This window comes from Xenopus tropicalis, chromosome 7 (assembly GCF_000004195.4).
Source record: "Xenopus tropicalis strain Nigerian chromosome 7, UCB_Xtro_10.0, whole genome shotgun sequence".
NCBI lineage: Eukaryota > Metazoa > Chordata > Amphibia > Anura > Pipidae > Xenopus > Xenopus tropicalis.
Window position 1 is genome coordinate 114,860,067 of NC_030683.2, and position 12,920 is coordinate 114,872,986.

Genomic DNA, 12,920 nt, shown 5'->3' on the forward strand with positions numbered 1-12,920 from the left:
AATACAGGGGTAGGGGAGATAGCTCTTAGTACAAGTGAGGGAATACAGGGGTATGGGGGATAGCTCTCAGTACAAGTGAGGGAATACAGGGGTATGGGAGATAGCTCTCAGTACAAGTGAGGGAATACAGGGGTAGGGGGATAGCTCTCAGTACAAGTGAGGGAATACAGGGTTATGGGAGATAGCTCTCAGTACAAGTGAGGGAATACAGGGTTATGGGAGATAGCTCTCAGTACAAGTGAGGGAATACAGGGGTAGGGGAGATAGCTCTCAGTACAAGTGAGGGAATACAGGGGTAGGGAGATAGCTCTCAGTACAAGTGAGGGAATACAGGGTTATGGGAGATAGCTCTCAGTACAAGTGAGGGAATACAGGGGTATGGGAGATAGCTCTCAGTACAAGTGAGGGAATACAGGGGTAGGGGGGATAGCTCTCAGTACAAGTGAGGGAATACAGGGGTAGGGGAGATAGCTCTCAGTACAAGTGAGGGAATACAGGGGTATGGGAGATAGCTCTCAGTACAAGTGAGGGAATACAGGGGTATGGGAGATAGCTCTCAGTACAAGTGAGGGAATACAGGGGTATGGGAGATAGCTCTCAGTACAAGTGAGGGAATACAGGGGTAGGGGGGATAGCTCTCAGTACAAGTGAGGGAATACAGGGGTAGGGGAGATAGCTCTCACTACAAGTGAGGGAATACAGGGGTAGGGGAGATAGCTCTCAGTACAAGTGAGGGAATACAGGGGTAGGGGAGATAGCTCTCAGTACAAGTGAGGGAATACAGGGGTAGGGGAGATAGCTCTCAGTACAAGTGAGGGAATACAGGGGTATGGGAGATAGCTCTCAGTACAAGTGAGGGAATACAGGGGTAGGGGGGATAGCTCTCAGTACAAGTGAGGGAATACAGGGGTAGGGGAGATAGCTCTCAGTACAAGTGAGGGAATACAGGGGTAGGGGAGATAGCTCTCAGTACAAGTAAAGGAATACAGGGGTATGGGAGATAGCTCTCAGTACAAGTGAGGGAATACAGGGGTAGGGGAGATAGCTCTCAGTACAAGTGAGGGAATACAGGGGTATGGGAGATAGCTCTCAGTACAAGTGAGGGAATACAGGGGTAGGGGGGATAGCTCTCAGTACAAGTGAGGGAATACAGGGGTAGGGGAGATAGCTCTCAGTACAAGTGAGGGAATACAGGGGTAGGGGGGATAGCTCTCAGTACAAGTGAGGGAATACAGGGGTAGGGGAGATAGCTCTCAGTACAAGTGAGGGAATACAGGGGTATGGGAGATAGCTCTCAGTACAAGTGAGGGAATACAGGGGTATGGGAGATAGCTCTCAGTACAAGTGAGGGAATACAGGGGTATGGGAGATAGCTCTCAGTACAAGTGAGGGAATACAGAGGGGTAGGGGAGATAGCTCTCAGTACAAGTGAGGGAATACAGGGGTAGGGGAGATAGCTCTCAGTACAAGTGAGGGAATACAGGGGTAGGGGAGATAGCTCTCAGTACAAGTGAGGGAATACAGGGGTAGGGGAGATAGCTCTCAGTACAAGTGAGGGAATACAGGGGTAGGGGAGATAGCTCTCAGTACAAGTGAGGGAATACAGAGGGGTAGGGGAGATAGCTCTCAGTACAAGTGAGGGAATACAGGGGTATGGGAGATAGCTCTCAGTACAAGTGAGGGAATACAGGGGTAGGGGAGATAGCTCTCAGTACAAGTGAGGGAATACAGAGGGGTAGGGGAGATAGCTCTCAGTACAAGTGAGGGAATACAGGGGTAGGGGAGATAGCTCTCAGTACAAGTGAGGGAATACAGGGGTAGGGGAGATAGCTCTCAGTACAAGTGAGGGAATACAGGGGTAGGGGAGATAGCTCTCAGTACAAGTGAGGGAATACAGGGGTAGGGGAGATAGCTCTCAGTACAAGTGAGGGAATACAGGGGTAGGGGAGATAGCTCTCAGTACAAGTGAGGGAATACAGGGGTATGGGAGATAGCTCTCAGTACAAGTGAGGGAATACAGGGGTAGGGGAGATAGCTCTCAGTACAAGTGAGGGAATACAGGGGTATGGGAGATAGCTCTCAGTACAAGTGAGGGAATACAGGGATATGGGAGATAGCTCTCAGTACAAGTGAGGGAATACAGGGGTATGGGAGATAGCTCTCAGTACAAGTGAGGGAATACAGGGGTAGGGGAGATAGCTCTCAGTACAAGTGAGGGAATACAGGGGTATGGGAGATAGCTCTCAGTACAAGTGAGGGAATACAGGGGTATGGGAGATAGCTCTCAGTACAAGTGAGGGAATACAGAGGGGTAGGGGAGATAGCTCTCAGTACAAGTGAGGGAATACAGGGGTAGGGGAGATAGCTCTCAGTACAAGTGAGCGAATACAGGGGTAGGGGAGATAGCTCTCAGTACAAGTGAGGGAATACAGGGGTAGGGAGATAGCTCTCAGTACAAGTGAGGGAATACAGGGTTATGGGAGATAGCTCTCAGTACAAGTGAGGGAATACAGGGGTATGGGAGATAGCTCTCAGTACAAGTGAGGGAATACAGGGGTAGGGGGGATAGCTCTCAGTACAAGTGAGGGAATACAGGGGTATGGGAGATAGCTCTCAGTACAAGTGAGGGAATACAGGGGTAGGGGGGATAGCTCTCAGTACAAGTGAGGGAATACAGGGGTATGGGAGATAGCTCTCAGTACAAGTGAGGGAATACAGGGGTAGGGGAGATAGCTCTCAGTACAAGTGAGGGAATACAGGGGTAGGGGGGATAGCTCTCAGTACAAGTGAGGGAATACAGGGGTATGGGAGATAGCTCTTAGTACAAGTGAGGGAATACAGGGGTAGGGGGATAGCTCTCAGTACAAGTGAGGGAATACAGGGGTAGGGGGGATAGCTCTCAGTACAAGTGAGGGAATACAGGGGTAGGGGAGATAGCTCTCAGTACAAGTGAGGGAATACAGGGGTATGGGAGATAGCTCTCAGTACAAGTGAGGGAATACAGGGGTAGGGGAGATAGCTCTCAGTACAAGTGAGGGAATACAGGGGTAGGGGAGATAGCTCTCAGTACAAGTGAGGGAATACAGGGGTAGGGGAGATAGCTCTCAGTACAAGTAAAGGAATACAGGGGTATGGGAGATAGCTCTCAGTACAAGTGAGGGAATACAGGGGTAGGGGAGATAGCTCTCAGTACAAGTGAGGGAATACAGGGGTATGGGAGATAGCTCTCAGTACAAGTGAGGGAATACAGGGGTATGGGAGATAGCTCTCAGTACAAGTGAGGGAATACAGGGGTATGGGAGATAGCTCTCAGTACAAGTGAGGGAATACAGGGGTATGGGAGATAGCTCTCAGTACAAGTGAGGGAATACAGAGGGGTAGGGGAGATAGCTCTCAGTACAAGTGAGGGAATACAGGGGTAGGGGAGATAGCTCTCAGTACAAGTGAGGGAATACAGGGGTAGGGGAGATAGCTCTCAGTACAAGTGAGGGAATACAGGGGTAGGGGAGATAGCTCTCAGTACAAGTGAGGGAATACAGGGGTAGGGGAGATAGCTCTCAGTACAAGTGAGGGAATACAGGGTTATGGGAGATAGCTCTCAGTACAAGTGAGGGAATACAGGGGTAGGGGAGATAGCTCTCAGTACAAGTGAGGGAATACAGGGGTATGGGGGATAGCTCTCAGTACAAGTGAGGGAATACAGGGGTATGGGAGATAGCTCTCAGTACAAGTGAGGGAATACAGGGGTAGGGGAGATAGCTCTCAGTACAAGTGAGGGAATACAGGGGTAGGAGAGATAGCTCTCAGTACAAGTGAGGGAATACAGGGGTAGGGGAGATAGCTCTCAGTACAAGTGAGGGAATACAGGGGTATGGGAGATAGCTCTCAGTACAAGTGAGGGAATACAGGGGTAGGGGAGATAGCTCTCAGTACAAGTGAGGGAATACAGGGGTAGGGGAGATAGCTCTCAGTACAAGTGAGGGAATACAGGGGTAGGGGGGATAGCTCTCAGTACAAGTGAGGGAATACAGGGGTATGGGAGATAGCTCTCAGTACAAGTGAGGGAATACAGGGGTAGGGGGGATAGCTCTCAGTACAAGTGAGGGAATACAGGGGTATGGGGGATAGCTCTCAGTACAAGTGAGGGAATACAGGGGTATGGGAGATAGCTCTCAGTACAAGTGAGGGAATACAGGGGTATGGGAGATAGCTCTCAGTACAAGTGAGGGAATACAGGGGGATCAACTAGCAGTTAGGCAGGTTATATATAGGCATTATGATTGAACATGATGGACGTACACCTTTTTTCAACCTAACTTACTATGTTACTATGGTGCACAAAAAGCAGAAGATGAGAGCACCATAAAACCTTTGGATGAATTAAGACATTATCAGAGGGAAGCCAATAGAGAGCATAAAGGGTAACGATGTACCGAATTCAGGATTCCATTGGGATTCAACCAAGATTTGACTGCCTCTGGCAAACCAAATCTGAATCCTACAAAATTTTTTGTCACATAAACACAGAGGTTGAAAAATTCTCACCGCGCGCTACATGTACGGTTCTCTTTAACCCTTTGGTACTCTAATTTGCATGTGCAAATTAGGATTCAGGTCGGTATTCGGACAGATCTTTCACAAAGAATTCAGGGTTCAGCCGAATCCTAAAATAGTGGTGATTTGGTGCATCTCCAATAAAGGGCTACATATTGCCATAATATGAACCTCAAAATAAGTGGGAATGTATTATGTTTTGTCGAGAGCAGAATCACACAGTCATTCTTAATAGAATGTACCCCCTTTTGATCTCCCCACTTTCTAGACTCCCTAGAAAGAACAGTTTGGAAAGCGCTTTGTTCAGTACTAACCCATGTTGAATTCTGTTCTTATAAGAGACAAGCTTAGCCTGTAAATACTGTCATGGGAAAACATGTTTCTTTCAAAACCCATCAGTTAATAGAGCTTCTCCAGAAGAATCCTGCTGATTTTTTTATATTTAATTTTGAAATTTCACAAGGGGCTAGCCATATTCTTTATTTCCCAGGGAGCCACAGCCATGTGACCTGTGCTCTGATAAACTTCAGTCACACTTTACTGCTGTGCTGCAAGTTGGAATGATATCCCCCCCCCTCCCAGCAGCCAATCAGCAGAACAATGGGAAGGGAGCAAGATAGCAGCTCCCAGTAGGTATCAGAATAGCACTCAATAGTAAGAAATCCAAGTCCGGCTTGGGACTCCTCCAGTTACATGGGAGTAGGAGAAACAATAGGTTAGCTGAAAGCAGTTCTAATGTGTAGCGCTGGCTACTTCTGAAAGCTCAGAGCTCCATATGATGGAGCTCTTTTCTGATTTCTCTATATTCTTTATACAGATCAAACCAGGTGTGTGAGAGGGTCGATGAGAGATTGTCTGAAGGGTAATGTGACAGTGGCGTAACTATAGAAGAAGGGCCTGGCACTCTAGTTACGCTGGTGTTATGTGACATGAATGTACCTCTGTATAAACTTTTAATGATTTGACAGCTGACCTTTTTTGGTTGGAAAAGACTACAGACTTGAGACTAGGAGAAATATTTATAAAAATGGTTTCACTCACCTTTAAGGCCATTATGTCTATTACTAATAACAAATACTTAACAGAGCAGTTTTACTGGGCTGCTGGCAGGTTTCGTCCTCTGGATCATTAATGTGAGGGTTTTTTAAAGGCTGAACTTGCCGATCTTACAATTATGAAGGTATGAGGCCTATTAGCGAGGTCTCCTGGCAACTGGTATCAAAACCCAAGCTGAGCAATGCAGGGAGCGCCTAGTGCTGGGGGCCCTTGGCAACACACATGGGTTGGACGGTAATGGACAAAACATAGAAATATGAAATAATTATTGGAGAGTTAGTAATGCATATGGCAGTAAAGTAAATGGAGTAAAGTAAATGTGGAGTCTTTTTTAATCAATTAAAGGGGAACTTCACCCAAACCAAACCTTTTGAGAAATAAAATTATTTCTAGAAGCTTTGCAATATACATCAATTAAAAAATATGTTGCCTTTTCATGATTTTTAATGTAATAATATGGTTAAGTCCTGCCCCTTGTTCACCCACTGATCTGGCTGACTACTTTGTGACTCAAATAAAATGTAACAGTAGTCGCCTGTCCTCCGCCTGCCTTCAGCCTGCATCCTCCCAATCCCACAATTCCCTGCACACGTGATGTCAATAAGGAAAGGAACATCACAGTGCAATGCATTGTGGGTTATGTAGTTCCAGCATGCTGTCTGTAAGCTGTAGAGAAGTTGTTACAATTTGTAATGTCAATGTTTTAGTCCCTCCTCCCCTGCCAGGATTTCAAATCATACAGAAAGAGAAGAACTGTTTTGCAGCTGGATTTCAGCATATAATGGTATTTATTCATACTTTTTGAAGGAACAGATTACAGAGATAGGTATATTAGGGGTTTCTGTGTTGCGTGGGGCTCTTTAACAAAACAGTCCCCCTTGGTACCATTCTAAAGAATGCTTAAGAAAGAGGCCATGGAATGAAAATACTGACGTCAATAAGCAAGTCTCATTGTTTTAATTGCATGTTAATGAGTGCAAGTCAGTCCTTATGATATTCAAGCAATCGTACATACGGTGCAGCCGACAGAGATTACAACAGGGAATTAATGTACCGTGCAGCTTCCCTGCGATCACATTATTACTGAACAACTGCAGAAGCAATGATAGAAAGGTTAATATTTGCCTTGAACACACATGAAATAACACAGTGACAAAATCAATCTGTGGATGGGAATCATCAGAACATCCCCCCAAAGCGTGATCTAGATTATTCCTTAAAAGTAATCATTGATTCCTTATGCTCCGGCAATACCACAATGCTACGAGTAATACATCAGCCGGCATTATACACCCCTGCCTTGTGCTCATTCTGTTTAATGACTCTTCTCCCAAAAGTACAGAATCACATAATTAAAAGTTAACTAGTACTATTGGTATAGGAACCCTTATCTGTTATCCAGAAAACTCCGAATTACGCGCAGGCCATATTCCGTAGAAATCAATTTAAGCAAATAATCCTAATTTTTAAAAATGATTTCCTATTTCTCTGTAATAATAACATTGTCCATTGAACTTGAGGGTAACTAAGCTGCATGAATCCATATTGGGGGCAGAACAGCCCTATTGGGTTTATTTCATGGTTAAATGATTCCCTTTTCTCTGTAATAATAAAACAGTACCTGTACTTGATCCCAACTAAGATATAATTACCCCTTATTGGGGGCAGAACAGTCCTATTGGGTTTATTTCATGGTTAAATGATTCCCTTTTCTCTGTAATAATAAAACAGTACCTGTACTTGATCCCAACTAAGATATAATTACCCCTTATTGGGGGCAGAACAGCCCTATTGGGTTTATTTCATGGTTAAATGATTCCCTTTTCTCTGTAATAATAAAACAGTACCTGTACTTGATCCCAACTAAGATATGCTGTAATTACCCCTTATTGGGGGCAGAACAGTCCTATTGGGTTTATTTCATGGTTAAATGATTCCCTTTTCTCTGTAATAATAAAACAGTACCTGTACTTGATCCCAACTAAGATATAATTACCCCTTATTGGGGGCAGAACAGCCCTATTGGGTTTATTTCATGGTTAAATGATTCCCTTTTCTCTGTAATAATAAAACAGTACCTGTACTTGATCCCAACTAAGATATAATTACCCCTTATTGGGGCAGAACAGCCCTATTGGGTTTATTTAATGGTTAAATGATTCCCTTTTCTCTGTAATAATAAAACAGTACCTGTACTTGATCCCAACTAAGATATAATTACCCCTTATTGGGGGCAAAACAATCCTATTGGGTTTATTTAATGGTTAAATGATTCCCTTTTCTCTGTAATAATAAAACAGTACCTGTACTTGATCCCAACTAAGATATAATTACCCCTTATTGGGGCAGAACAGCCCTATTGGGTTTATTTAATGGTTAAATGATTCCCTTTTCTCTGTAATAATAAAACAGTATCTGTACTTGATCCCAACTAAGATATAATTACCCCTTATTGGGGGCAGAACAGCCCTATTGGGTTTATTTCATGGTTAAATGATTCCCTTTTCTCTGTAATAATAAAACAGTACCTGTACTTGATCCCAACTAAGATATAATTACCCCTTATTGGGGGCAGAACAGCCCTATTGGGTTTATTTCATGGTTAAATGATTCCCTTTTCTCTGTAATAATAAAACAGTACCTGTACTTGATCCCAACTAAGATATAATTACCCCTTATTGGGGGCAGAACAGCCCTGTTGGGTTTATTTCATGTTTAAATGATTTTTAGCAGACTTAAGGTATGGGTATGGAAATCCAAATTACGAAAAGATCTTTGCAAAACTCCAGGTCCCTGATAATAGATCCTATATCTGTACTATAAATATTTAATATTTCAGTTTGGAAAAATGGATGCATTTAATAGATATCAAAATACAGATATGGGACCAGTTATCCAGAATGAATATAAGAAAAGAAATATTTTTATGTCATATTTCTTTTCAGGCACAACCAGTGCAGTAGCACCCAATGCACCCCCAATAGTTATGATCTATTGGTACATTAATAGCAGCAAGTGTTACAGAATCGTTAAAGCCCAACACCTAAATCCGTAATATACCTATCACTGTAATTTGTTCCTTCAAAAAGTATGAATAAATACCATTTGTATATGCTGAAATCCAGCTGCAAGGCAGATCTTCTATTTCTGGATCATTTGCAATCCTGGCAGGGGAGGAGGGACTAAAACATTGATGTGGTAACAACTGTTCCATAGCTTACAGACAGCATGCAGGAACTACATAACCCACAATGCATTGCTCTGTGATGTTCCTTTCCTTATTGGCATCACGTATGCAGCAGGGCATTGTGGGATTGGAAGGATGCAGGCTGAAGGCAGGCAGAGGACAGGCCACTACTGTTACATTTTATTTGAGTCACAAAGTAGTCAGCCAGATCAGCAGGGGAACAGGGGGCGGGGCTTAGGGAACTGTTCCAAACCATATTATTACATTAAACATCATGAAAAGGCTGCATATATTTTTATTGATGTATATTGAAGTTGAAGTTTGGGTGGAGTTCCCCTTTAAACAACCCTCATATAAGAGCATCCCAATACTTCTCTTGCCCTTGCTGTGTGTGAGCTGCAGTCAGACATCTCGCAAAATAAAAAAAGAAGCGTTGAGTGTAGAAGTTCCGGGAGCTTATTCTTGTGGATAGTACTTTATCCAGCATCTCCATTATACTGTCACTGGGTAACCGCTGAGGGCACTTCAGCTCTTCATCGTGTACTGAGTGCAGATGCACAAGGTTATGGTCTGTCTCAAAATCCCTCTGCCTCTCGCCCTGCCAAGAAAACGAGAATAATATAAATAGGCCGTGGCTGTCTGACTTATTAAACCCACACTTTGCTTTACTTCCAAGCTGCGTTGCAACCGGTTGCGTGCCTGTGATGAATGCATAAGTGCCTGTGTCTCAGTAAGCCTTGCATTATAGTCCCAATGTAAAGGACCTTGCAAACTCAGGCTAAGTCATCAGATAATCAGTCTGGCGTTTTGACTCAGTAAGTGATTCACTGTATAAGAATTTATTTCAGATATTTGTATAGCAAGTAATATATACTGCGTCACTGTTGGTCAACATTGAACCCACATTGAAAGTTGAATGAACTGACCAGTGATACTAATAACTAACATTAAATTCAATACCCAAGTCATGTGTGTGAGGATGAGGATGGTGTATGATCTTAAGACTTGATGATGCCCTGATGTCGACACCATCCTTTTCTCATCCTTTTCACCATTTGTTTTATTTTTTTTATTATTTATTCTCCTGATTCTTTCATTAAGGAGACCTTCACATGCCTGAGGCTAGCGTTTGTCTGTGTTGTTACTGGTTGTGGTGCTGTCTTGGTATGAGAAGTTGTGTTGTGTAAAGATAAGAAACTGGGAGGAATAGAGTGTCCATGGTTAGTCAGGCAGTCTCTAAAGGGGTGGCCATACACAGGCCAATAAAAGCTGCCGATGGACAGTTAGCAGTTTATTGGCCCATGTATGGGACACTCTGATAGGCCTGCCCTACTAATATCTGGCTGAAAATCAGCCAGATGCCAACCCAAATACCTTGGGCAGAAAAATTGGATCACATTAATGGGATACAGGCTGTGGGGATGAGGACCACGCCAATGTGCCAATGCACTCCTTGTCCCAATGGTCTGACGATGGGATCAATCTGATATCGCCCACCTCGATGTGGGCATATCGGGGAAAGATCTGCTCATTTGGTAACAGCAACAAGGGAGCATGTCTGTCAATATATGGCCAGCTTTAGTTATGTTGTACCTTATTCACAGGTGAGGGCGCTATTACATTGCTGTCGATGGGAGGGTTTTGTCTCCAGCATCGTAGGAATAATCATTGAGCCGTAGCTTTTCTCAGACATTGCAAACCCTTAAATAATTATATATAAAATCTATAAAAATGATACATAAAATAATGTTCTATAAGAAACAATATCATTTTATGGTATATTAGTGTCCATTATAGGTTATTATTTTCCTTTCTATTCTTTTATTGCACACTGTACTGCATTGTCTTCTGATCTCAAAGAGCTATTGCAGCCAGCAGGCAAACACCACATATGTTCACTACAGTGACTAAAATGAAAGTTCAGTGAATAATGGGTTCTGATAATTCACTGTACTGTAAGAACATGTATAAAAGACCATTCTAGGATCTATCGGCCTGATAGGGTTGTCTGTGTTACGTTTAAAAGAGGCCTGAGTAGGGCTTTAAGTGTTAGGATAGTCCTTGTAATTGGAGTTGGTTTCCCAGGATGCAGCAAGGGTCTTCCAATATCCCTACTGATTCTAATGTTCCTCTTCTAGCACTTTGGGTAACTGTTATAGGTGAAACTATATTACAAAGTAGGCAGCAGACATTACAATCTTGGAAGTACCTACTGGAAAACACACCCCATAATCTGAACCACAACACCCACTGCATGAAATGTAGGGAACCCATACAGGAAGTGCAAGTACAGAGTATCCATTGACCTCGCTACATAGACGATCAAACATGCCCATAAATGTATTGTTAGTGTTGACATAATACACACATATGTGTTATTATGTACATGACAATGTACATAATTGAGACTGGTATAAAGGGCAAATTACAAAGTGATTACTAACTTAATTTCTGTAAACCAAGGGTTTCTAGACTAAATTCACGCTAGGACCGCTGGATGACCTAGCAGCTAATGAAGCCTGTAGCCTGGAGACTGATATTTTCATCCACAAGTCAATATTTTTGAATGTCTTATTAACTGCCATTTTGCCTGACTCTACCCTTGTAGATACACCTCCGTAACTCCTATAAAATTCCAAATAACATGTTTCAGTAATCCTGGCAACTGGCTGGGGGTTTCTCTTTATTTTATTTTATTTATTGCATAAATGTGAAAGGATTGCAGCCAAGGTAGAGCTGGACTTCTACTTCTTTGCTGGTTTGGCTACAACCTTAATTCCTATTTTGCCTCCTCTCCACCAAGTAGTGATCCCCAACCGGTGGTTCGTGAGCAACATGTTGTTCACCAACCCCTTGGATGTTGCTCCTAGTGGCCTCAAAGCATATTTTTTAATTTCTGGTAAGGAGGCAAGTTTTGGTTGTATAATAACCCAATATAATGCCAACCAGAGCCTCTGTAGACTGCCAGTCCACATAGGGGCTATTAGGTAGCCAATTATAGCTCTCATTGGCACCCCCAAGAACCTTTTGTCATGCTTGTGTTGCTCCCCAACACTTTTTTCAATTGAATGAGGCTCATGGGTATCAAAGGTTGGAGATCCCTGCACCAAAGCATTTTATGGGTGGAAAGCTCCCATTCAGCAGACGCTGCAATAATGTTTTACATCTCCAGGGTGTTATAGGACCTGTCCTCAATGTAAAGTATAGCCACTCACCCCCTCACCTCTAATATGGCCAACCTTTGTACCACCTGACCCTCACTGACCAGTCACAAGCCTCCAAGGTCACTGTTGCTCACAAGTTTTTCATATTAAATTAAGAAACCCTTCAATATGCTAGGCAGCAATGTGGGGGGGGGGGTTATGAACGGATTTCTAAAGTCTTTTAATAATTTAAGAGTTATTTACTTATCTGTGGAAAAAAAAAAGTTTTGGGGAGAAGAAATTGCTTTTTTAATGGATGTTTTTTCTCTCACCGATGTTGATATGCAGAACAGAACAGCAGAATATTTGGTGCTCAGGTTCTTCAAAGAACTGAATGCATAAATACATCCAAAATCAATGCAAGTTTTAATTTAATCATTACTGTAATGGGGAGGTGAGTATAAGAGGGAAAAAAGAGACGGAAATATGATGGGTTTTCAGAAATGTATCTAAGCAGCGCACACTCTATATTCAACGCAGTGTATCTTTCCCGGAGTCAAATTAATCTGGAGAGCCAAATCCATTTATCAGGGAGCAGACAGAGCTGTTCATTTATTTATTTATTTCTTAATGCTAAAATGACATTTACGAGAGGTTAGGATTACTAAAAGGGGATTCAGGGATGCTGAAATTTAGCCGAAGCCGGATTCATCCATCACTGTCCATTCAGTTATTTCCCAGCATACAAAACACATATTGACTCAGTTGGAATTAAAAGGAATTCTGGCGAATGGAGTCGGGAATGAAAAGTCCAGGAGGAGCCCAGAGATAAGAGTTATTTTCTTTTTATACAAAATTCCAGTTACCTTCTGTACCTTCTGGAGTGTAAGCCTTCATCTGCAGGGCCCTCTTCATCATTTGCATTGGACTGTATTTGTACCTATTATTTTTGTGCCTTACGCCACATTATTGGGCTTATT